Source organism: Ambystoma mexicanum, chromosome 12 (genome assembly GCF_040938575.1).
Source record: "Ambystoma mexicanum isolate Mex_15411 chromosome 12, UKY_AmexF1_1, whole genome shotgun sequence".
In the NCBI taxonomy this organism is placed as follows: Eukaryota; Metazoa; Chordata; class Amphibia; order Caudata; family Ambystomatidae; genus Ambystoma; species Ambystoma mexicanum.
In genome coordinates, this window is record NC_090936.1 from 1,257,951,157 (window position 1) to 1,257,978,553 (window position 27,397).

Here is a 27,397-nt window from a genome sequence, read left to right on the forward strand (position 1 = left end):
ATCTTTCGAGGACCATTTTCACGTGTTTCCGATGTTCAGATTCCGATGAAGAATAAACAAGGATGTCGTCAATGTAAACAACAACACACACATCTATGAGCTCTCTGAGGACATCGTTCATAAAATATTGAAAGGCGGCCGGGGCATTGCAAAGTCCGAAGGGCATGACCTGATATTCAAATAGCCCATACTTGGTGCGGAAGGCCGTCTTCCATTCATCGCCCTCTTTTACTCGTACCAAGTGGTAAGCTCCTCTAAGATCCAGCTTTGTATATATGCATGCTTTTCTGACTTGGTCCAGGAGTTCAGGGATCAAAGGTAACGGATATCTATTCTTAACGGTGATCTGGTTCAGGTAGCGATAATCGATACAAGTTCTAAGGTCTCCTTCCTTTTTTGGAACGAAGAACAAAGCTGAAGAAGCAGGGGACTTGGAAGGACGAATAAACCCATTCGCCAGGTATTGATCCAGGTATTGTCGAAGGTGAAGGTTCTCAGGCTCGGTGAGGGCATAAATTCTACTACAAGGAGGAGTAGATCCAGGTATCAGGTCTATCTGGCAGTCATAAGACCTATGAGGAGGTAGAGTGTTAGCCTGATCCTTCCGGAAAACATCTTGGTATTCAAGGTATTCGGGAGGTAACTGGGGAGTCTCTGAAGAAATTGCTGCCAGTGCAACACCAGGTGGAGGGTGACAAGTAGAGACACATTCTGGAAACTGGACCGTTCTTGCTCGCCAATCGATCAGAGGATTGTGTTTCTCTAACCAAGGTATTCCTAGAATAATCTGAAACTGAGGGGCCTTGATCACATCGAACACGATCTTCTCATGGTGTCCATCTTGACTTACTAGCGTCACCTCTTGAGTGGTATGCGTTACTGACCCGGAGGCTATCTCCGTACCATCCACTGTAGTAATGACGTCCTTTACAGCCTTGGGACAAAGAGTTAGATTCATCCTCAAAACCATTTCATGATCCACATAATTGCCGATGGCACTGCTGTCGACGTAAGCTTCAATTGCATGTAATCGATCCGGATTATCAGGGCTAATGAGGACCATAGGTATCACGAAATGCGAGGTCACGGAACTGGTTTTCACGCTCAGCAAGAGGACCTCTATTCTTGTTGGGCGAGGTCGTTTCCCTGCTCAGAGTTTGTAACTTTGGTAACTGCAGCTCCTACTGCCTTCTTGGCAGGTTTCACCGGACAGTCTCGAAGAAAGTGCCCTGAGTTTCCGCAATATAAGCATAATTGCAACTGTTTTCTCCTTTCCCGCTCCTTTTGTGTTAGAGGACCTTTCAGACCCCCGATTTGCATGGGTTCCCCGGAGTCTACTCCTTTGGAAGGAGTTGGCGGTTTGGAAAATACTCGAGCATCAAACTTGGAACGGTCGGCCTTCCTGTTCTGCAGTCTATGATCTATTTGAACGACCAAGTCTATATAATCCGAACAGTCTTGTGGGGGATTCACTACTTGGGCTAAAACGTCTTTGAGCTCTCCACGTAGACCTCTGTAAAACAGCGTAATCCTTTTGTCCTCAGGCCATTGAGTTTCCACTATTAGTCTATTGAAAGATGCGATATAAGCCAAAACGTCTTGATTACCCTGTCGCAACGAAAGAAGCTCATTGTCCAAGGCCTGCCCCTGTGAATGTCTTGCGAACAGTTTTTCCATACTAAGCTGAAAGGCTTGAAAATCATGGAGAACCGGATCATCTTGATTAACTAGAGGGATCGACCAGTCTGCCGCATTGCCACTAAGGTACGAAAGTACAAAAGCTACTTTAGCTTGATCAGTTGGAAAGGCTGCTGGCCGGCATAAGAAGTGCAACCGGCACTGATTGATAAATACTGCAAACCTCTTTGGGTCACCAGAAAATCGTTCGGGCGGAGCCAGAGGTACATTCCCAGGTAGGTTGATCTGCACTGGATTCATAGAGGATGTTGAAGGAAGATTTGCCCCTGATGCGGGTAACGGGGTTTGTCCGGCTTGTGACTGTAGCAATTGTCTAGCAAGACCGTCTGTTCTCTCCTTGGAAATAATTAGTTCCCTTCTTAGAGCATTTGTTTCCTGACGAGCTGCATGCACTTCTGCCCTTAGTTCCCCAAGTAACCGGGCTAGATGGTCAGTATCCGAGGTTTCCATAGCGCCTGGGCGAGAGTTTTGCGGTAGGCTTTGCGTTCTGTAACGCTCACCTGATTCTCGCAGAGGCGCCGGACTTGACTGGGCGACTACCGTATCTTCAAAGGTGATGTGTAGCACCCGGTTGGCTCTTTGGGCTGGACCTCTGTGCACTGTATGCCTGACTTCAAGAGTAAGATGTCTGCAGACAGAAAATATGGGATTAATGAACTGGGGTTATTGGGGTGTCCCTATCTCTTCCCTTTTTTGCTCTCCTGAAGACCCCCAAAGGTTAACGCTCTCACCTTAGGTAAGTGAATGCCGAGCTCTCCATCTGCCTCGGGGCAGGGTGCTGTAACCAGTTTCTTCACTGGATCGGTAGCGCAGGCCTCTTGACTTCAGAGGACTGCTGTCCGTCGTTTACTGCACGAACGGTAAGTTTCGAGTAATTCTATTGTCTTTAAAGTCTTTAGCAATGATGTCTCTTGTTTTGCAGGTTCCGGCGATGGCGGATGACGGGCTGAAGTGAGTTGAAGATGGAGTCCGTATGATGAATAGAAGCGCTTGGAAGCACGTAAGTAAGCGCTTGTTGCCTGCTTCACGATGCGCTCTAACTGTCTTTTATTTTGCAGGTACGAGTTCGGAGCGGCTGCAGGGTGCCGGAATACCCACTGGGGTTGATGTGGAAAGGAGTAATGGCACGTGAGTATCAAAGTTCCCCAATGTCTTTAAACGCACCTTGTTTTGTCTTTCAGATGCAGGATGCAGCGCCGAAGGCCTCCGGAGCGTGCAAAGAGTCGGTAAGCTTTTGTCTTTCAGATGCCGGAATGCAGTGTGAAGACCTCCAGAGCGCACAAGGAGTAGGTAAGCCTTTGTCTTTCAGATGCCGGAATGCTAACCTGTTCTTTCTTGTCTTTATAGGTGTTGCTGAAGACTGGATTCAGGATGGTAAGCCTTTTTCCTTAGGCCCAGGATCCGATGCAGAAGACACGATGAGCGTTCTGCTGCAGAGGATGCAGAATAACGCAAAGCAAGATTCATCCACCGGGTGTGGTTTAAATAGCCTCCTGTAGTGCTTAGGTGTCTCCTTCCACAGCCACGCCTAGGTAAGAAAAGAGTTCCTGCTTTCCAGAAGAGTTCCAGTGTTCTGAATCTAGGGAGTGGCTCCTGCCCCACCCAACAGGAAAAGTAGTTCCAAACAGAAGAGGATCAGAGGCTCAGCTGGCAGGCAAGTAAGCAGCATGGTCTGCTGCAGGTAAGTCCACCCAAGCATCATGAGCCCGGCGCTTCCAGCGCTGGGACTGGGCACATTTATGAGCCTGGTGCCACTGGCGCCAGGACTGGGTCCAAAAGGTCCCAATTGGGACTGGTTGGCCCTCGGAACCTGGGTTATGGATCTGCTTCCAAGGGAGTTGGGAAAACCCTGACCTTTTGGAAGCAGAGATCATGACAGTACCTCCCCTCAAGGCCCCTCCCAAACCGGGCTTCTCCGGGGGTTTTGGCTTGTCAGGAAATGTTCGGTGAAATCTTTTGATTAGGCGAGGAGCGTGGACATATTCAGCAGGTTCCCAGGATCTCTCTTGGGGGCCGTAGCCTTTCCAGTCAATTAGGTAAAATAGTTTAGATTTGGAGATCTTGGAGTCCAGAATGCTTTTGACTTCAAACTCGAGTTCTCCATCAACTAGGATGGGTTTTGGAGATTTAGTTAGTCGGGTTTGAGGTTGCACGGGTTTTAATAGAGAGACGTGGAAGACCGGATGTATCTTCATGTGAGGGGGCAAGTCCAACTTGACCGCTACTGGGTTTATTATGGTAGTGATGGAATAGGGACCAAGGTATCTTGGGTTGAATGTGCGTGGCCCTTTTAGAGGTAGATATTTGGTGGATAACCAGACTTGGTCCCCTACTTGATATTGAGGGGCTTCCTTCCGATGTTGATCTGCTCCTTTCTTGTATTGTTCTTTAGCCCTTTGAAGGTGAGAAACAGCTTCCTTAAAGGCGTGGGTGATTGTAGAATGCAGGTAGTCTACTGCTGGTGTTTCAAGATCTTGGAGGGGATCCAACTCCGAGGTTCGAGGGTGACTGCCGTACAAAAGAAAAAAACGTGTTTTCCCAGTTCCCGAATGGACAGAGTTATTGTAGGCATATTCGGCTATCCAAAGGATGTCTTTCCAAGTTTTTTCAGTTTGTTGCAGCATGCAGCGTAAATACTGTTCCAGAGTTTGATTGGTCCTCTCGGTTTGTCCGTCGGTCTGAGGGTGGTGACTGGTCGATAGTCTCACATCAATTTGAGCCGACCGACAGCAACTTCGCCAAAAATGAGAAATAAATTGACTACCTCGATCCGAAATTAGAACCGAAGGAAAACCGTGTAGTCGGACGATGTTTTCGAGAAATTCTCGGGCCAGAGTTGCTGCTATTGGCAAGCCTTTGAGCGGAATGAAATGCGCCATCTTGGAGAATAAGTCCACGATTACTAGAATCGTATTGTATCCGGAGCATGGAGGTAGATCGGTGATGAAGTCCATAGAAAGCGTATGCCAAGGGCGAGGTGGGATGTCAATAGGGCGTAAGAGGCCTGCTGGTCTTTCCTTTTGACTCTTGTTTTGGGCGCATACTCCACAAGACATTATAAAGTCTCTAATATCTTTTTTCCAAGACGGCCACCAGAAGTAGCGCTTGATCTTTTCTGAGGTCTTGGCCATACCGGGATGACCTTCCATTAAAGAATCGTGATAACAGGAGATTACTTTTTCTGTAAATCTGTGCTGGGTAGGTATAATCGTTCTTGGAAATACAATAAGTTGTCCTTTACTGCAAAGTCCTTTCCCTGCAGATGCCAATTTTGTATGTCTGCTGGAGTTACAAGTTGCCTGGCTTTATCCTTAACTTCCTCTATGGATTCTGTGGCGATTACACCCAGAATTCTTTGTTCGGGAATGATTGGTACAGGTTTAGGGTTGATCAAGTGTTCTTCCACTCCCATCCGAGAAAGGGCATCAGCTTTACCGTTCTTTGTACCAGGTCGATAGGTAATTATGAAGTCAAACTCGGCAAAGAATAATGCCCAACGGAGTTGTCTAGAGGATTGGGCTTTTGCGGTTTTCAAATATTGCAGGTTTCGGTGATCCGTAATCACAGTAACGGTGTGTCGGGCCCCCAGCAGATAATGCCGCCAAGCCTTAAAGGCAGACTTGATAGCCAGAAGTTCCTTGTCAGTAATCGTGTAATTGATTTCAGGAGGCGAGAATTTGCGGGACCAAAATGCCACGGGATGCAACTGATTGGTTACCGGGTCCTTTTGTGATAGAACTGCCCCCATGGCAAGGCTTGAAGCATCAGTTTCCACGATGTAGGGGAGTTCGGGGCGAGGGTGTTTTAAGATTGGTGCAGAGATAAATTTAGTCTTCAAATCCTGGAAAGCTTGTTCCGCCTCGGTAGACCATTCAAAACGTTTGTTTTTCTTTAACAAGGCAGTGATGGGCTGGACTATTCGAGAGAATTCGGGGATAAACCTGCGGTAAAAGTTAGCGAAGCCTAACATGCTTTGCACACCTTTTACGGAGGATGGTGGTGGCCATTTGAGAACTGCATCGACCTTCTTTGAATCCATACGTACTCCGCCAGGTGATAATATGAATCCCAAGAATTCAACTTCAGTCACGTTGAAAACACATTTTTCCAACTTAGCGAAAAGTTTGTGTTGACGCAATCTTTCGAGGACCATTTTCACGTGTTTCCGATGTTCAGATTCCGATGAAGAATAAACGAGGATGTCGTCAATGTAAACAACAACACACACATCTATGAGCTCTCTGAGGACATCGTTCATAAAATATTGAAAGGCGGCCGGGGCATTGCAAAGTCCGAAGGGCATGACCTGATATTCAAATAGCCCATACTTGGTGCGGAAGGCCGTCTTCCATTCATCGCCCTCTTTTACTCGTACCAAGTGGTAAGCTCCTCTAAGATCCAGCTTTGTATATATGCATGCTTTTCTGACTTGGTCCAGGAGTTCAGGGATCAAAGGTAACGGATATCTATTCTTAACGGTGATCTGGTTCAGGGAGCGATAATCGATACAAGTTCTAAGGTCTCCTTCCTTTTTTGGAACGAAGAACAAAGCTGAAGATGCAGGGGACTTGGAAGGACGAATAAACCCATTCGCCAGGTATTGATCCAGGTATTGTCGAAGGTGAAGGTTCTCAGACTCGGTGAGGGCATAAATTCTACTACAAGGAGGAGTAGATCCAGGTATCAGGTCTATCTGGCAGTCATAAGACCTATGAGGAGGTAGAGTGTTAGCCTGATCCTTCCAGAAAACATCTTGGTATTCAAGGTATTCGGGAGGTAACTGGGGAGTCTCTGAAGAAATTGCTGCCAGTGCAACACCAGGTGGAGGGTGACAAGTAGAGACACATTCTGGAAACTGGACCGTTCTTGCTCGCCAATCGATCAGAGGATTGTGTTTCTCTAACCATGGTATTCCTAGAATAATCTGAAACTGAGGGGCCTTGATCACATCGAACACGATCTTCTCATGGTGTCCATCTTGACTTACTAGCGTCACCTCTTGAGTGGTATACGTTACTGGCCCGGAGGCTATCTCCGTACCATCCACTGTAGTAATGACGTCCTTTACAGCCTTGGGACAAAGAGTTAGATTCATCCTCAAAACCATTTCATGATCCACATAATTGCCGATGGCACCGCTGTCGACGTAAGCTTCAATTGCATGTAATCGATCCGGATTATCAGGGCTAATGAGGACCATAGGTATCACGAAATGCGAGGTCACGGAACTGGTTTTCACGCTCGGCAAGAGGACCTCTATTCTTGTTGGGCGAGGTCGTTTCCCTGCTCAGAGTTTGTAACTTTGGTAACTGCAGCTCCTACTGCCTTCTTGGCAGGTTTCACCGGACAGTCTCGAAGAAAGTGCCCTGAGTTTCCGCAATATAAGCATAATTGCAACTGTTTTCTCCTTTCCCGCTCCTTTTGTGTTAGAGGACCTTTCAGACCCCCGATTTGCATGGGTTCCCCGGAGTCTACTCCTTTGGAAGGAGTTGGCGGTTTGGAAAATACTCGAGCATCAAACTTGGAACGGTCGGCCTTCCTGTTCTGCAGTCTATGATCTATTTGAACGACCAAGTCTATATAATCCGAACAGTCTTGTGGGGGATTCACTACTTGGGCTAAAACGTCTTTGAGCTCTCCACGTAGACCTCTGTAAAACAGCGTAATCCTTTTGTCCTCAGGCCATTGAGTTTCCACTATTAGTCTATTGAAAGATGCGATATAAGCCAAAACGTCTTGATTACCCTGTCGCAACGAAAGAAGCTCATTGTCCAAGGCCTGCCCCTGTGAATGTCTTGCGAACAGTTTTTCCATACTAAGCTGAAAGGCTTGAAAATCATGGAGAACCGGATCATCTTGATTAACTAGAGGGATCGACCAGTCTGCCGCATTGCCACTAAGGTACGAAAGTACAAAAGCTACTTTAGCTTGATCAGTTGGAAAGGCTGCTGGCCGGCATAAGAAGTGCAACCGGCACTGATTGATAAATACTGCAAACCTCTTTGGGTCACCAGAAAATCGTTCGGGCGGAGCCAGAGGTACATTCCCAGGTAGGTTGATCTGCACTGGATTCATAGAGGATGTTGAAGGAAGATTTGCCCCTGATGCGGGTAACGGGGTTTGTCCGGCTTGTGACTGTAGCAATTGTCTAGCAAGACCGTCTGTTCCCTCCTTGGAAATAATTAGTTCCCTTCTTAGAGCATTCGTTTCCTGACGAGCTGCATGCACTTCTGCCCTTAGTTCCCCAAGTAACCGGGCTAGATGGTCAGTATCCGAGGTTTCCATAGCGCCTGGGCGAGAGTTTTGCGGTAGGCTTTGCGTTCTGTAACGCTCACCTGATTCTCGCAGAGGCGCCGGTCTTGACTGGGCGACTACCGTATCTTCAAAGGTGATGTGTAGCACCCGGTTGGCTCTTTGGGCTGGACCTCTGTGCACTGTATGCCTGACTTCAAGAGTAAGATGTCTGCAGACAGAAAATATGGGATTAATGAACTGGGGTTATTGGGGTGTCCCTATCTCTTCCCTTTTTTGCTCTCCTGTAGACCCCCAAAGGTTAACACTCTCACCTTAGGTAAGTGAATGCCGAGCTCTCCATCTGCCTCGGGGCAGGGTGCTGTAACCAGTTTCTTCACTGGATCGGTAGCGCAGGCCTCTTGACTTCAGAGGACTGCTGTCCGTCGTTTACTGCACGAACGGTAAGTTTCGAGTAATTCTATTGTCTTTAAAGTCTTTAGCAATGATGTCTCTTGTTTTGCAGGTTCCGGCGATGGCGGATGACGGGCTGAAGTGAGTTGAAGATGGAGTCCGTATGATGAATAGAAGCGCTTGGAAGCACGTAAGTAAGCGCTTGTTGCCTGCTTCACGATGCGCTCTAACTGTCTTTTATTTTGCAGGTACGAGTTCGGAGCGGCTGCAGGGTGCCGGAATACCCACTGGGGTTGATGTGGAAAGGAGTAATGGCACGTGAGTATCAAAGTTCCCCAATGTCTTTAAACGCACCTTGTTTTGTCTTTCAGATGCAGGATGCAGCGCCGAAGGCCTCCGGAGCGTGCGAAGAGTCGGTAAGCTTTTGTCTTTCAGATGCCGGAATGCAGTGTGAAGACCTCCGGAGCGCACGAAGAGTAGGTAAGCCTTTGTCTTTCAGATGCCGGAATGCTAACCTGTTCTTTCTTATCTTTATAGGTGTTGCTGAAGACTGGATTCAGGATGGTAAGCCTTTTTCCTTAGGCCCAGGATCCGATGCAGAAGACACGATGAGCGTTCTGCTGCAGAGGATGCAGAATAACGCAAAGCAAGATTCATCCACTGGGTGTGGTTTAAATAGCCTCCTGTAGTGCTTAGGTGTCTCCTTCCACAGCCACGCCTAGGTAAGAAAAGAGTTCCTGCTTTCCAGAAGAGTTCCAGTGTTCTGAATCTAGGGAGTGGCTCCTGCGCCACCCAACAGGAAAAGTAGTTCCAAACAGAAGAGGATCAGAGGCTCAGCTGGCAGGCAAGTAAGCAGCATGGTCTGCTGCAGGTAAGTCCACCCAAGCATTATGAGCCCGGCGCTTTCAGCGCTGGGACTGGGCACATTTATGAGCCTGGTGCCACTGGCGCCAGGACTGGGTCCAAAAGGTCCCAATTGGGACTGGTTGGCCCTCGGAACCTGGGTTATGGATCTGCTTCCAAGGGAGTTGGGAAAACCCTGACCTTTTGGAAGCAGAGATCATGACAACAGGTGCAGAGAGTATCTGGCCATGTTTATCCCAGGGTACGGTATATAGGCTGCAGGGACACAGGTGCAGAGAGTACATAGATATGTATCTGGCCATGTTTATCCCAGGGTACAGTATACAGGCTGCAGGGACACAGGTGCAGAGAGTACATAGATATGTATCTGGCCATGTGTATCCCAGGGTACAGTATATAGGCTGCAGGTACACAGGTGCAGAGAGTACATAGATATGTATCTGGCCATGTGTATCCCAGGGTACAGTATATAGGCTGCAGGTACACAGGTGCAGAGAGTACATAGATATGTATCTGGCCATGTGTATCCCAGGGTACAGTATATAGGCTGCAGGTGCACATGTTATTGGGGTGGGATAATGTGTAGAGGAAGCTATAGGTTCCTGAGTATTAGAAATATTCGCATCCGCTCTTCATGTGGTCATTCCTTATGTACATGCTGTGCTGTAAGGCAGTGAGGTGCTATATTTTATTAATCGTTTAACTGTTCAGCCGGGATTTCATTTCCTGATTAATGCATGATATTGTTGAGCCGTGTTGAGGCATGTTATCCTCTGTCGTGTACATGCCTGCTCATGAGTTGCATTGCCTGGTGGCTTTACAGAGCTGGGGTCTGATTGAAGCTTTTCTTGCATTCTGTGCACCTGTAGGGCTTCCACAAGTATGGATTATCTGATGGATTATCAGAGCTGAGGAGTGACTGAAGCTTTTCTTGCATTCTGTGCACCTGTAGGGCTTCCACAAGTATGGATCCTCTGATGGATTATCAGAGCTGAGGAGTGACTGAAGCTTTTCTTGCACTCTGTGCACGTGTAGGGCTTTCCCCCAGTATGGATGCTCTGATGCTTTTTCAGATAGAAGGATGAACTGAAGCTTTTCTTGCACTATGTGCGCGTGTAGGGCTTCTCGCCAGAATGGATCATCTGATGCCTTTTCAGAGATAAGGATGAACTGAAGCTTTTCTTGCACTCTGTGCACGTGTAGGGCTTCTCCCCAGTATGGATCCTGTGATGGATTATCAGAGCTGAGGGCTGAATGAAGCTTTTTTTGCACTCTGTGCACGTGTAGGGCTTCTCGCCAGTATGGATCATCTGATGCCTTTTCAGATCTGACGATTGATTGAAGCTTTTCCTGCATTCTGTGCAGTTGTGGGGCTTCACTCCTGTATGTATCCTCTGATGGCTGTACAGAGCTGAAGAGTGGCTGAAGCTTTTCTTGCACTCTGTGCATGTGTAGGGTTTCACCCCAGTATGGATCCTCTGATGCTTTTTCAGATCTGACGATTGATTGAAGCTTTTCCTGCATTCTGTGCAGTTGTGGGGCTTCACTCCTGTATGTATCCTCTGATGGCTGTGCAGAGTTGAAGAGTGGCTGAAGCTTTTCTTGCACTCTGTGCATGTGTAGGGTTTCTCCCCAGTATGGATCCTCTGATGCTTTTTCAGATCTGAGGATTGATTGAAGCTTTTCCTGCATTCTGTGCAGTTGTGGGGCTTCACTCCTGTATGTATCCTCTGATGGCTGTGCAGAGCTGAAGAGTGACTGAAGCTTTTCCTGCACTCTGCGCAATTGTGGGACTTCACTCCTGTATGGATCCTCTGGTGGCTGCGCAGAGCTGAAGAGTCACTGAAGCTTTTCTTACACTCTGTGCACATGTAGGGCTTAACCCCAGTATGGATCCTCTGATGCTTTTTTAGATCTGATGATTGATTGAAGCTTTTCCAGCACTCTGTGCACGTGTAGGGCTTCTCACCAGTATGGATCATCTGATGCCTTTTGAGAGATAAGGATGAACTGAAGCTTTTCCTGCACTCTGTGCAATTGTGGGTCTTCACTCCTGTATGGATCCTCTGATGGATTATCAGAGTTGAGGGATGGATGAAGCTCTTTTTGCACTCTGTGCACGTGTAGGGCTTCTCGCCAGTATGGATCATCTGATGTCTTTCCAGAGATAAGGATGAACTGAAGCTTTTGTTGCACGCTGGGCACCTGTAGGGCTTCACCCCAGAATGGATCCTCTGATGCTGTTTCAAATTTGATGATTGATTGAAGCTTTTCTTACACTCTGTGCACGGGTACAGATTCTCCCCAGTATGGATCCTCTTATGGATTATCAAAGTTGAGGGCTGGATGAAGCTCTTTTTGCACTCTGTACACGTGTAGGGCTTCTCACCAGTATGTATCATCTGATGCCTTTTCAGAGATAAGGATGAACTGAAGTATTTCTTGCACTCTGTGCACGTGTAGGACTTTTCTCCAGTGTGAAGATACTGATGCTGTTTCAGAGTTGAGGCATGACTGAAGCTTTTCTTGCACTCTGTGCACTTGTACAGTTTCTCACCTGCATGGGATGTCATGTGTGAGATTAGAATGGACCTGTGAGTGAAGCACATCCCGCAGACTCTGCAGGCAGCTGCCTTCTCCTTTGTTTTGATCTTTATAGGGGTGACGGGCATTGGACTCCCCGAGGAGGATGGTAAATTATCTACAGGTTCAGGGGAATGGCACTGCCCATCTTCTGCAGAGCTTCTCTCAGTCCACTCTGTATTCCCCCGTCTCGTCTTCATGTGCAAATTCTTGGTTGCAGAAATGGCTCTAGTCTCGGCTGAAAGAAAGAAAGATTTCAGATATTATTTAATGGCATTGTACTGATCGACAAAGAATTGGCTAGTGTACAGAGTGCCCCATCACACTCCAGCACACTCTGTGATACTAACTGATTGTATCTGTATGTCTGTCCATCAAAATATATAGGACTTCAGAGAAAGTTATAAAAAACAGTGAAATAAAACCCTGTGTGTAAATGGAGGATGCTGTACAGCAGTTGATGCTCTTATGTTCTTGACTGGTATTTTTGTTGTATTCTACTCTCAATATGTACAATCCAGCACAATCCTGTACGAGGTCCCCTCTCCTTTACCTATTCTCGCTTCTCCGTAAGCGAGTTTCAAATTGTGTGATACTTTTACATTTAATTTACTGTGTTTGTAGATTTGTCTAATATGCAATACGATGGCACAACATATATTTATATGTCATTATTTAGTATTTGAAACAGATCTTTTTTAGAAAATAGTCATGTATGTAAGAATGGAAACGATCAGCTTGAAACCTAAGCACAATCTAAAAATAGAAATGATGAAGGGAATATAAATTATTCCAAGATGATGGACAGTCAAGTTAAATGCTTGGTCTAATCCACTATTCCCAAAGTAGTACCAGGAGCACTCAGGGACAGCAACCACATCCCAGCCTTTCCCTATTCACAAGACACAAGGATAGACCCTCACTAAGAATAGAAACCAGGGGCAGGAAGAAGAGAGCATACAATCAGAAAGCCCCATGTCCAATTGTTTTTATGATGTCTAGTTAATGACATGTGTTTGTGTGCCACTCCTGAATTGCTGTACAGAAGATTTCGGCAGTGATTGTGTTCCTCACTGTGCATCTGCAGACAGTAACTTGCAAGTCCACTCTTTCACTCCGTCCTTGCGCCACTTTTCCCTGCTACTCTCTGACACCACTCCTCGTTTCTTATAGTGGAGATCTGCTGCTTCCTTGGTGGGGCTGTTCTGTGTCCCCTCTCCTTTACCTGTTCTCGCTCTTCCTTGCCCCACTAGTCCCTGCTACTCTCTGACACCACTCCTCGTTTCTTATAGTGGAGATCTGCTGCTTCCTTGGTGGGGCTGCTCTGTGTCCCCTCTCCTTTACCTGTTCCCGCTCTTCCTCGCCCCACTTTTCCCTGCTACTCTCTGACACCACTCCTCGTTTCTTATAGTGGAGATCTGCTGCTTCCTTGGTGGGGCTGTTCTGTGTCCCCTCTCCTTTACCTGTTCTCGCTCTTCCTTGCCCCACTAGTCCCTGCTACTCTCTGACACCACTCCTCGTTTCTTATAGTGGAGATCTGCTGCTTCCTTGGTGGGGCTGCTCTGTGTCCCCTCTCCTTTACCTGTTCTCGCTCTTCCTTGCCCCACTAGTCCCTACTTCTCTCTGACGCCACTCCTCGTTTCTTATAGTGGAGATCTGCTGCTTCCTTGGTGGGGATGCTCTGTGTCCCCTCTCCTTTACCTGTTCTCGCTCTTCCTTGTGCCACTTTTCCCTGCTACTCTCTGACGCCACTCCTCGTTTCTTATAGTGGAGAACTGCTGCTTCCTTGGTGGGGCTGCTCTGTGTCCCCTCTCCTTTACCTGTTCTCGCTCTTCCTTGCCCCACTTTTCCCTGCTACTCTCTGACACCACTCCTCGTTTCTTATAGTGGAGATCTGCTGCTTCCTTGGTGGGGCTCCTCTGTGTCCCCTCTCCTTTACCTGTTCTCGCTCTTCCTCGCCCCACTTTTCCCTGCTACTCTCTGACACCACTCCTCGTTTCTTATAGTGGAGATCTGCTGCTTCCTTGGTGGAGCTGCTCTGTGTCCCCTCTCCTTTACCTGTTCTCGCTCTTCCTTGTCCCACTTTTCTCGCTCTTCCTTGCCCCACTAGTCCCTGCTACTCTCTGACACCACTCCTCATTTCTTATAGTGGAGATCTGCTGCTTCCTTGGTGAGGCTGCTCTGTGTCCCCTCTCCTTTACCTGTTCTCGCTCTTCCTTGCCCCACTTTTCCCTACTACTCTCTGACACCACTCCTCATTTCTTATAGTGGAGATCTGCTGCTTCCATGGTGGGGCTGCCCTGTGTCCCCTCTCCTTTACCTGTTCTCGCTCTTCCTTGCCCCACTTTTCCCTGCTACTCTCTGTCACCACTCCTTGTTTCTTATAGTGGAGATCTGCTGCTTCCTTGGTGGGGCTGCTCTGTGTCCCCTCTCCTTTACCTGTTCTCGCTCTTCCTTGCCCCACTTTTCTCGCTCTTCCTTGCCCCACTTTTCCCTGCTACTCTCTGACGCCACTCCTCGTTTCTTATAGTGGAGATCTGCTGCTTCCTTGGTGGGGCTGCTCTGTGTCCCCTCTCCTTTACTGTTCTCGCTCTTCCTTGCCCCCCTTTTCCCTGCTACTCTCTGACACCACTCGTTTCTTACAGTGGAGATCTGCTGCTTCCTTGGTGGGGCTGCTCTGTGTCCCCTCTCCTTTACCTATTCTCACTCTTCCTTGCCCCACTTTTCCCTGCTACTCTCTGACACCACTCCTCATTTCTTATAGTGGAGATCTGCTGCTTCCTTGGTGGGGCTGTTCTGTGTCCCCTCTCCTTTACCTATTCTCGCTCTTCCTTGCCCCACTAGTCCCTGCTACTCTCTGACACCACTCCTCATTTCTTATAGTGGAGATCTGCTGCTTCCTTGGTGGGGCTGCTCTGTGTCCCCTCTCCTTTACCTGTTCTCGCTCTTCCTTGCCCCACTTTTCCCTGCTACTCTCTGACACCACTCCTCGTTTCTTATAGTGGAGATCTGCTGCTTCCTTGGTGGGGCTGCTCTGTGTCCCCTCTCCTTTACCTGTTCTCGCTCTTCCTTGCCCCACTTTTCCCTGCTACTCTCTGACACCACTCCGTGTTTCTTATAGTGGAGATCTGCTGCTTCCTTGGTGGGGCTGCTCTGTGTCCCCTCTCCTTTACCTGTTCTCGCTCTTCCTTGTCCCACTTTTCTTGCTCTTCCTTGCCCCACTTTTCCCTGCTACTCTCTGACACCACTCCTCGTTTCTTATAGTGGAGATCTGCTGCTTCCTTGGTGGGGCTGCTGTGTGACATTGCAAACATGCTGAAATTCCAATAACCAACAACAATTTCTGAACAAGAAGATATAAATGTGAGCAGCTTCATTGGTTGCAGACAATTGTGGGGCAAAAATGTGACCCCAGACTTTCTGAGAGTAGGGAGCTTGCGTGGCTTGTAACTTCCGCAAGGATTCCCTGCTTGAGTACCCATGTAATAATGCATCGTGGTGAAGTCGCCCTGCCTGGTTATGGATGTTACCATGGCGGGGAGGGACTCTCTAATCACCCATTTCTGGGGTTCATATTTACCATGAGCAGTAATTCTGCACAGTCAATCTGTGGATTTTGAGAGTTAAGGTGGACGATTTACCTCCATCTTTTTGTTGGGTGTAAATCACCCCGGTTAACGCCATAACGCACAGTGCAGTGGTGCGGTAGTAAAGTCGATTTATCTGAATTGCCACCTGCTTGTAATACACCACTCGTCATGAGGGCCAGAGTCTTTAAACAGGTTGCCACATGTTTTATTGTGTGATACACCTCAAGCAGATGAATCAGATGAGAAAGGGCAGCCAGGAGCAGAAGAAGACAGCATAAAATACACACAACTCCATTTGATCAGTGTGGGTGATTAGAGGCAGCTGTGGATGTGGCTGGAAAGTGGTGGAAGGCGAGAAAGGGATGGCGTTGCAGGAACTTGAGGCAAGTGTGAGAGAAGGAGGAGGTGGTATCATCAGAAGCAAGTGTTTAACAGAAAGAAGTGGTACCAAGACAAGGCAGTTATCAGGAGGACGTGATAACATCAGGAGGGGCGATACGCGAGAGGAGATGAAAACAGCAGGATGATGCAGTTGGCTAACATCAGGAGGTGGCAGTCAGGAGGAGGTGGGGGAGGTAATTGTCCAGAATAGGTGGTAACATCAGGAGGTGGCAGCTGTCAGGGGGAGGCAGGAGGAGGTCATTGTCAGGAATAGGTGGTAACATCAGCGGGTGGCAGCTGTCAGGAGAAGACAGAATGAGGTGATGAAGTGGTGTTTGTCAGGTGGACGTGGAAACATCAGAAAGAGCTGGTTGTCATGTAGAGGTAAAATGAGGGGGAGGAGACAGTTCATCCCTCAGCTACTCAGGTCAGGAGGGAACCACTCATGTCAGGAGGGAACCACTCAGGTCAGGAGGGAACTAGGATGCCCTGTCTGGCTTACGACAGGTTATTGAGGTGGGTCGAGATTTGACTCTAACTCCCAATTTGAAGACTTGGCAAGTTTGGCCCGCAGCCATTTGAGTGTGTCACAGAGAGTCTTGCAGTAGAGAACCACGCAGTGGTCCCTCTAGTTAGCCAATGGAGAGAGCCTTGCAGTAGAGAACCATGCATTGGCCACTCTAGTTAGCCAATGGAGAGAGCCTTGCAGTAGAGGAGCACACATTGGCCCCTCTAGTTAGCCAATTGAGAGAGCCTTGCAGTAGAGGAGCACACATTGGCCCCTCTAGTTAGCCAATGGAGAGAGCCTTGCAGTAGAGGAGCACACATTGGCCCCTCTAGTTAGCCAATTGAGAGAGCCTTGTAGTAGAGGAGCACACATTGGCCCCTCTAGTTAGCCAATGGAGAGAGCCTTGCAGTAGAGGACCACACATTGGCCCCTCTAGTTAGCCAATGGAGAGAGTCTTGCAGTAGAGGAGCACACATTGGCCGCTCTAGTTAGCCAATGGAGAGAGTCTTGCAGGCCCATCAAGTTAGCCCATGGAGAGAGTCTTGCAGTAGAGGACCACACATTGGCTCCTCTAGTTAGCCAATGGAGAGAGCCTTGCAGTAGAGAACCACGCAGTGTCCCTCTAGTTAGCCAATGGAGAGAGCCTTGCAGTAGAGAACCATGCATTGGCCCCTCTAGTTAGCCAATGGAGAGAGCCTTGCAGTAGAGGAGCACACATTGGCCCCTCTAGTTAGCCAATCGAGAGAGCCTTGCAGTAGAGGACCACCCATTGGCCCCTCTAGTTAGCCAATGGAGAGAGCCTTGCAGTAGAGAACCATACATTGGCCCCTCTAGTTAGCCAATGGAGAGAGCCTTGCAGTAGAGAACCACGCAGTGGTCCCTCTAGTTAGCCAATGGAGAGAGTCTTGCAGTAGAGAACCATGCATTGGCCCCTCTAGTTAGCCAATGGAGAGAGCTTGCAGTAGAGAACAATGCATTGGCCCCTCTAGTTAGCCAATGGAGAGAGCCTTGCAGTAGAGGACCATGCATTGGCCCCTCTAGTTAGCCAATGGAGAGAGCCTTGCAGTAGAGGACCACACATCGGCCCCTCTAGTTAGCCAATGGAGAGAGCCTTGCAGTAGAGGACCACACATCGGCCTCTCTAGTTAGCCAATGGAGAGAGTCTTGCAGTAGAGGACCACGCATTGGCCTCTCTAGTTAGCCAATTGAGAGAGCCTTGCAGTAGAGAACCACGCATTGGCCCCTCTAGTTAGCCAATGGAGAGAGCCTTGCAGTAGAGGACCACACATTGGCCCCTCTAGTTAGCCAATGGAGAGAGTCTTGCAGTAAAGGACCACGCATTGGCCCCTCTAGTTAGCCAATGGAGAGAGTTTTGCAGTAGAGGACCACGCATTGGCCCCTCTAGTTAGCCAATGGAGAGAGTCTTGCAGTAGAGGACCACACATTGGCCCACTAGTTAGCCAATGGGAAAATAGTGTGAGAAACCTAAAAGCTCAGTGACAACACTGGGGGTGAGTAGCTATCACTCCCCATGGGAGACACTGGGGGGTGAGTAACTATCACTCCCCATGGGAGACACTGGGGGTGAGAAGCTATCACTCCCTATGGGAGACACTGGGGGTGAGTAGCTATCGCTCCCCATGGGAGACACTGGGGGTGAATAGCTATAACTCCCCATGGGAGACAATGGGGGTGAGTAGCTATCACTCCCCATGGGAGACACTGGGGGTGAGTAGCTATCACTCCCCATGGGAGACACTGGGGGTGAGTAACTATCATTCCCCATTGGGGTGAGTAGCTATCACTCCCCATGGGAGACACAGGGGGGTGAGTAGCTATCACTCCCCATGGGAGACAAGGGGGGTGAGTAGCTATCACTCCCCATGGGAGACACTGGGGATGAGTAGCTATCTCTCCCCATGGGGGAGAGTAGCTATCACTCCCCATGGGAGACACTGGTGGTGAGAAACTATCACTCCCCATGGGAGACACTGGAGGTGAGCAGCTATCACTCCTCAATGGGGTGAGTAGCTATCACTCCTCATGGGATAAACTGGGGGTGAATAGCTATCACTCCCCATGGGAGACACTGAGTAGCTATCACTCTCCAACACACCTGAAGCTCTCCTCTTGCAGCAACACACCTGGCACGGCCACTCGGCTTCAAAGTCACCAGACCCATAAAAAAGTGATAGTGGCTGCCTTTGTCTCCACCTACTCTCCTCCTCACATGCCTGCGGCTGACTCCCACCCTGACACAGCCCTCGCTAACTTCAATCTCTCTATCTCCAACACTCTTGACACTCTTGCCGCTGTCATGAGGGTAAAACTGGCAGGCTGCTGCTGGACCCGTAGTGAATTACCGGCGCCGGACTTGCCAGAATTATTAGGACATTACAGCCCTGGTGGTCCGGTAAATCCGGCAGCGGCATCCTGTTAATCCCCATTCCCGACTCCATGGGTGAACAGACATGTGACCAGCCAGGCGCGAAGAGGTACCAATGTCTGATGTCACCCAGAACCAAGGATGCCATAACTTCTCCAGATAAGAGGCTACAGTTTCGAGGCCATCCTCAGCCAACTAATTAACACATAGCCCTAAAAGTACTGATTGATGGAAAGGAGGCAGGGTGAATTTTGGGGCACAAGGCACCTGGGTGTCCATTCTGCATGCTGCTTATTAAAGTGGAGATTTATGTCTAGGGGTGTAACCTACCCAATCACAATGGACCACGTAATCAAGGGTCCTATAGCTCGTAGAACCAATAAGATGTTGTAGTTGTAGTGACGTCTACAAGTGATGTAGAGGGATGGGCATAGACGCCCACCCGATAAGAGTTATCCAATCTGCATGCTCTATTACCATAGACAGATATGGTTCCATGTGATTTCATCGCCTGCCATTACATCGCCACGCTTTTAAACGTGCACGTTCCATCATTCCCAAACCCCCCACCAACACTTATTTTTTACTATTGCTCACCCGCCCAAACCGTTATTTGCCCTTTCCCACCCCCACTAAAAGATTCGATGTGCACATACGATGTAATGTGCACGTTTAAAAGCCTGGCGATGTAACAACAGGCGATGAAACAACGTTGTACCACAGATATAGCAGCTATACTTTTTTCCAACCAATAATATTGCATAACAAACTTGTAGAGTTAGGCGTCAATGATGACGAGTTTTGACTATAACTATTGCTGTCTGAATGAAGAATTTGGGAGTTGAAGCGAGACAGGCGATCGCGACACTGTTGATTACCATTTGATTCCCCGTTTTTTGTACTTGTCATTAAACAGACTTCCCTTTGACAAACAATTGAGTTGTCTTTATTGGGTTGTGTCGGAATAAGAGAATCCTGCACCCCAAACTCCTCAAGGTGCAGCTATCTTGTCTTACAGGTACTCGAGGGTAAGCTCTGACCTATGGGCCCATCAGAGGACGCTCCGCCCTCCTGTACAAACTTGCTTTCAGCTCTCCAAATTTTTCTTTATACACACACCTGCCTATAAAAATATTGTTTCTTATTATAAGATGTGAAAAATAACAGTATAATTATGAAAAAGACTCTCCAGTGTGTTATAAAATTACATGCAGCCAAGATGAGTACATACATCTTCATTCAAGCACACACACAGACAATATCATTAGAAAGGCTCCCAGATCAAACGACACCACTGCCTCTATATCAAATCCTTCTGCTTTATTACCCACACCTTCACAAAGGCATACATTGAATGGTTTTATGTACAATCTATGCCATTTACCCTGTAAAAATAGCACAAAATGCATATAAATATTTACATCCATTAACATAACATTAAAAATATACAGGATGCACATAGGCAAAGAAAAGTGCAGAACAATGTCTACATTAACAAAAGTGCTATAAACACACATATGCACTAACTTCTTTCTTTTACACTTTCATTGAACACTAGTCTCCTGAAAAGCAGCAGCGTCTGAAGTACGAACAAGGACTTAGAAGAAACCTACTCTTTCCATACAAAAAAGTAAGTACAAAACTAACATAATGTTCTAACTGTTACTCAAACACACTAGCATTTTAGTGTTGATGAAGAAACACATATATTAACCCTTTTGCATTAGATGTAGTATTAGTGCTTCCCCTGCCAGCTACATATTTTATATTGTCATCTGAAGCCCAGTATAGTAACACACAAATACAAGAATAGTCTTCCCAACTTGATGTACCTGCCCATTGCACAATCACACGGTGTGCAGTCAAAATATCTATTTTTTTAATTTTTTTATTTATATATTTTTTTGGGGGGTTCGCATTTAAAAAAAAGGTCAAAACAAAAAAAAATGAAAAAGGGGGTTTGGGGGGAACCCCCCCATTTCAAATGAAAAACATAATAAAAAACAAATTCTGCTTTTTTGTTTTCGACATTTTTTTTCTATATTACGACTTTCAACATTATTGTTTTTGATTTTATAACTATAAACCCAATCACACACCTCCACAATCATACTTACCATCATACTCAGGCACTCATGCACAAAACACGCATACACTGCACAACAGCCCAGCCCACACTTTCTTTTTTTTCGCCAAAAAAACCCAAAGAATGCCTACCGAGTAATGTTGTTTATTTTAAAGAAGATGGCATTTCTTTATCTTTTTTGGGAAATGCCATGCTGTTTTGGAATGTAAGGATTGTTTTGGAGAAGGTTATGTAAAGATTCTAGTTGTAAAGTAAGAAAAAAAAAAAAAGAAAATACAAAATAACAGGTGTCTGTCAGGCATCTGCAAAAAAATAAAAAAGGCTCTTTTCAGAGCCCACCTCAAAGGGGAAATGGGGCACACTATTTAAATGTACATTCACCACGATCATATTTTCGATATGTCCGCAGACATGGCGGTAGTCTGCGGACAGCGCGTTTTACATACAGGGATTCTGGGGTAGAGAGGCATGCAAATGAGAATGAGTAGAGCTAGGGATTGTTCAGTAAAGTTTACTGGGTGTGTTGTGTAAAGAGAGATTTTGTGAGAACGTCTTTTTCTTGAGAGAAGAACAGATAGCTATGGCTGTGTGTTTTCGAAAACAGATTATCTGGATTTTGGGAGTCTCATGAATACATTGGTTGGAGGTGCATGCAGAACGTTGTGGAGTAGCTGCAGATCTTGGATTCCCTCATGAGGAAGTGCACTGGCATGGAGTGCGTGAAATGAAGTGGCTGGACTTGGTACCTCTCTGTGCTACTTTAGAGACAGAGCATCATCCAGACATAATTATAATTCATTGTGGAGTGAACAGTTTAGGACATGTGTCTGGAATGTCTTTGCAATTTGCAATGAAAGAAGGACTTGAGAAGGTCATGGACATTTTTCATTTTTACTGAAGAAAACCATGTGGCCTAGATATGTCAGTAAAGAAAAAAGGGGGAGCCAGGCATGTGATGTCATCAGTGATGTCATCAATGACATTTGTGATGTCATCTTTGATGTCCTGTGTGTTAGTATTAGCAGTGCACCGTGATGGCGCGGGTTATGGTTACTTAGCTTACCATAACTGGCGAATTTCAGGGGTTTTTCGGTTTTACTTGGAACCATAACGTCCCTTAAACAACGTTTTTTTTTACTGAATATATATATATATATATATATATATATATATATATATATATATATATATATATGTATATTACACAGCCTTCAGTAGGGACCCTGTAGTTATAGTTAAGTTGCTCAACCCATAGGAAGAGCACTTTTTGGGCGGCTTATAAGTTTGGCGCCGTTGGACGAATCCTCACCAAACTTTGCAAAAAAAGTAAAAAAGGGTATGGCCAACTCGGAATGACTTTGCAAAATTTGGGGTGTTTTTGTCTTTGGGGGCAAAGTTATAGGGGGTGTCCCAAAATATTTGAAATCATCATAAACACTATTTTGCTTGCGTCTACAGCCCGAATTGCTGTACAGATTTTCACCAAACTTGTGCCAGGAGCTGCAGCTTGGTCCCAAAAGTGTGCTTTTGTAAATTTGATGTAAATCCATCAAGAAGTTTTTCCAAAAATTTCCAAATAGGGGGTACAACAAAATTAGTGGTATCTGGGCCTGGTCCGTGGATTCATTTCCTGATTCAGAGACTGCAGACGCCCCTGGGCCAATCAGATAATGGGTTGGTATCCACGGACATCAAAGAGGCCTGCTGATTGGATGTGGAAAAACATGAGGTGCGTGAGAATTTTTGAAACGGTCACCATATTGGATCCGCTAACCACTGTTGTCCGCAGACAGCGCAGTGAGATAATTGTCTGGAAAATACATTTAGGGTTATTTTTTGGCCGAAAGAGAGACTGCAAAGGGTGAGGAAGAGGGATAGTTAAGATGAAGCTGTTTTATAGGTGAAAAAAGTAGTACAGGTGCTGCCAGGTCGGCTGGGATTGTTTGTGGCCGCTGACACAAATATTTGACTGCAGGCGTTCTTGGGATTGGGGGGGTTGTGGGTGAGTATTATTTGAAGGTATACTGCACGTACTTGTTATGTGGTTTCATTGTATTGTGGTTGTGCCCAGTGGCCAGATTCTTGAGGGCATGGCCACTATAACCACTATAGTAATTATACATACTGTAGGGGGAATATACTGTATTTGTAATATGGTGGGATGATATAATTGAAGTGTATATCGTATTTATGATTGTAGAAGAATTGAGGATAGTGCTTATGGAATCTATAGGTGAAGGAAATAAGGAAAAGAACACTGGATATCGATACTTAGTTTCATATGGAAATAAAGCTGGAATCTCTGGTTCTTTTTCTGTGATAAAAACAGTATCATTTGTTAAACAAGACAATTTAAAACTTTTAATAGCATAGAATTGGAAATATAGATGCACTTTTCTGACCCTCATAAATAGTACATGTATGTACTGTTTGGTACAACATTAGTGTGTGTTACATTCTTGTTGTAGTGATGTTAAATAATCAGTGGGCCATTGGGAGAAAAAAAAAACATTAGTGGATAAAATAAAACAACTGTGTTTACACACAATTTTTGGCATTTACATAGTTTTAAAGAATATACATGTTACAGAATACATGTGTGTGTTAGCATGGATATTTTATGTGAGTGTAAGTGTGATAGGATGTTTGATTGGAGTGTGTTGTAATTAAGGGTATGCGTACAGTAGTTAGATACATGTTGGCATATTGTAACTATAATGGATTTTATAAGAAGTATTGCAGTAACAATAACTGCAATGTATAAAATATGCATATTTAGGTGATGGGGAAAGGGTAATAAACTATTGATAACTAGAATGTGTTGAGTAGTTCTGCTGCTAGTGAGTACTGCTGCGAGTGAGTGCTGCTGCCAGTGAGTAAGGGAATGGTGGTGTGATGGAATAAATAGGAACATTATGATGTTTTGTGGATGTCCATCTCTCATCAAATGGTATACCACAATTTCATTTCCTTACTCTCCCTTCATAACAACCACAGTTTTCCTCAAAACATCATAATCCAGGCAGTAAGGAATTGATGGATTATTTAATGAAGAGACACCTGCGGTAGCAGGTACAGATATAGCAGCTATACTTAAGTTACCTTTTCCAACCAATAATATTGCATAACAAACTTGTAGAGTTAGGCGTCAATGATGACGAGTTTTGACTATAACTATTGCTGTCTGAATGAAGAATTTGGGAGTTGAAGCGAGACAGGCGATCGCGACACTGTTGATTACCATTTGATTCCCCGTTTTTTGTACTTGTCATTAAACAGACTTCCCTTTGACAAACAATTGAGTTGTCTTTATTGGGTTGTGTCGGAATAAGAGAATCCTGCACCCCAAACTCCTCAAGGTGCAGCTATCTTGTCTTACAGGTACTCGAGGGTAAGCTCTGACCTATGGGCCCCTCAGAGGACGCTCCGCCCTCCTGTACAAACTTGCTTTCAGCTCTCCAAATTTTTCTTTATACACACACCTGCCTATAAAAATATTGTTTCTTATTATAAGATGTGAAAAATAACAGTGTAATTATGAAAAAGACTCTCCAGTGTGTTATAAAATTACATGCAGCCAAGATGAGTACATACATCTTCATTCAAGCACACACACAGACAATATCATTAGAAAGGCTCCCAGATCAAACGACACCACTGCCTCTATATCAAATCCTTCTGCTTTATTACCCACACCTTCACAAAGGCATACATTGAATGGTTTTATGTACAATCTCTGCCATTTACCCTGTAAAAATAGCACAAAATGCATATAAATATTTACATCCATTAACATAACATTAAAAATATACAGGATGCACATAGGCAAAGAAAAGTGCAGAACAATGTCTACATTAACAAAAGTGCTATAAACACACATATGCACTAACTTCTTTCTTTTGCACTTTCATTGAACACTAGTCTCCTGAAAGGCAGCAGCGTCTGAAGTACGAACAAGGACTTAGAAGAAACCTACTCTTTCCATACAAAAAAGTAAGTACAAAACTAACATAATGTTCTAACTGTTACTCAAAGGGCCTCATTACGACCCAGGCGGTAAGTTACCGCCTGGGCCGTGACTTTACCACCATGGCGTAAACTACGTTTACGCCATGGTGGTTGGCGGACTTACCGCCCCATTCCGACCTAGGCGGGGCGGTAAGTCCCCAATCCCCATTTACCCTTCCCCATTCCCATTTTTGCCCCATAGGGCATAATGGGAGTGGGGAAGGCGTTAATTACGCCACCGTAAATTACGGTGGCGTAATTAACTCCATGGTCCCTTAGCGCCATGGATTTTAACACCTGCTAAAAGCAGGTGTTAAAAGCACCATGGCGCTAGGGGACCTCGTAATTGGCGGTAAGGGGTCGGCGCAGCTAACGCTGGCGTTAACCCCTTACCGCCAGGGTCGTAATGAGGCCCAAACACACTAGCATTTTAGTGTTGATGAAGAAACACATATATTAACCCTTTTGCATTAGATGTAGTATTAGTGCTTCCCCTGCCAGCTACATATTTTATATTGTCATCTGAAGCCCAGTATAGTAACACACAAATACAAGAATAGCCTTCCCAACTTGATGTACCTGCCCATTGCACAATCACACGGTGTGAAGTCAAAATATCGATTTTTTTTATTTTTTTATTTATATATTTTTTTGGGGGGTTCGCATTTAAAAAAAAGGTCAAAACAAAAAAAAATAAAAAAGGGGATTTGGGGGGAACCCCCCCATTTCAAATGAAAAACATAATAAAAAACAAATTCTGCTTTTTTGTTTTCGACATTTTTTTTCTATATTACGACTTTCAACATTATGGTTTTTGATTTTATAACTATAAACCCAATCACACACCTCCACAATCATACTTACCATCATACTCAGGCACTCATGCACAAAACACGCATACACTGCACAACAGCCCAGCCCACACTTTCTTTTTTTTCGCCAACAAACCCCAAAGAATGCCTACCGAGTAATGTTGTTTATTTTAAAGAAGATGGCATTTCTTTATCTTTTTTGGGAAATGCCATGCTGTTTTGGAATGTAAGGATTGTTTTGGAGAAGGTTATGTAAAGATTCTAGTTGTAAAGTAAGAAGAAAAAAAAAAAGAAAATACAAAATAACAGGTGTCTGTCAGGCATCTGCAAAAAAATAAAAAAGGCTCTTTTCAGAGCCCACCTCAAAGGGGAAATGGGGCACACTATTTAAATGTACATTCACCACGCTCATATTTTCGATATGTCCGCAGACATGGCGGTAGTCTGCGGACAGCGCGTTTTACATACAGGGATTCTGGGGTAGAGAGGCATGCAAATGAGAATGAGTAGAGCTAGGGATTGTTCAGTAAAGTTTACTGGGTGTGTTGTGTAAGGAGAGATTTTGTGAGAACGTCTTTTTCTTGAGAGAAGAACAGATAGCTATGGCTGTGTGTTTTCGAAAACAGATTATCTGGATTTTGGGAGTCTCATGAATACATTGGTTGGAGGTGCATGCAGAACGTTGTGGAGTAGCTGCAGATCTTGGATTCCCTCATGAGGAAGTGCACTGGCATGGAGTGCGTGAAATGAAGTGGCTGGACTTGGTACCTCTCTGTGCTACTTTAGAGACAGAGCATCATCCAGACATAATTATAATTCATTGTGGAGTGAACAGTTTAGGACATGTGTCTGGAATGTCTTTGCAATTTGCAATGAAAGAAGGACTTGAGAAGGTCATGGACATTTTTCATTTTTACTGAAGAAAACCATGTGGCCTAGATATGTCAGTAAAGAAAAAAGGGGGAGCCAGACATGTGATGTCATCAGTGATGTCATCAATGACATTTGTGATGTCATCTTTGATGTCCTGTGTGTTAGTATTAGCAGTGCACCGTGATGGCGCGGGTTATGGTTACTTAGCTTACCATAACTGGCGAATTTCAGGGGGTTTTCGGTTTTACTTGGAACCATAACGTCCCTTAAACAACGTTTTTTTTTACTGAATATATATCTATATATATATATATATATATATATATATATATATATATATATATATATATTACACAGCCTTCAGTAGAGACCCTGTAGTTATAGTTAAGTTGCTCAACCCATAGGAAGAGCACTTTTTGGGCGGCTTATAAGTTTGGCGCCGTTGGACGAATCCTCACCAAACTTTGCAAAAAAAGTAAAAAAAGGGTATGGCCAACTCGGAATGACTTTGCAAAATTTGGGGTGTTTTTGTCTTTGGGGGCAAAGTTATAGGGGGTGTCCCAAAATGTTTGAAATCATCATAAACACTATTTTGCTTGCGCCTACAGCCCGAATTGCTGTACAGATTTTCACCAAACTTGTGCCAGGAGCTGCAGCTTGGTCCCAAAAGTGTGCTTTTGTAAATTTGATGTAAATCCATCAAGAAGTTTTTCCAAAAATTTCCAAATAGGGGGTACAACAAAATTAGTGGTATCTGGGCCTGGTCCGTGGATTCATTTCCTGATTCAGAGACTGCAGACGCCCCTGGGCCAATCAGATAATGGGTTGGTATCCACGGACATCAAAGAGGCCTGCTGATTGGATGTGGAAAAACATGAGGTGCGTGAGAATTTTTGAAACGGTCACCATATTGGATCCGCTAACCACTACTGTTGTCTGCAGACAGCGCAGTGAGATAATTGT

General features: G+C 45.6%; 1 pseudogene; it reads right to left on the reverse strand.

Annotated features, from left to right (window-relative positions):
• Positions 1-9,670: 9,670 nt before the first annotated feature.
• Positions 9,671-27,397, reverse strand: part of LOC138514443 (zinc finger protein 91-like) — a 234,691-nt pseudogene continuing 216,964 nt past the window's right edge.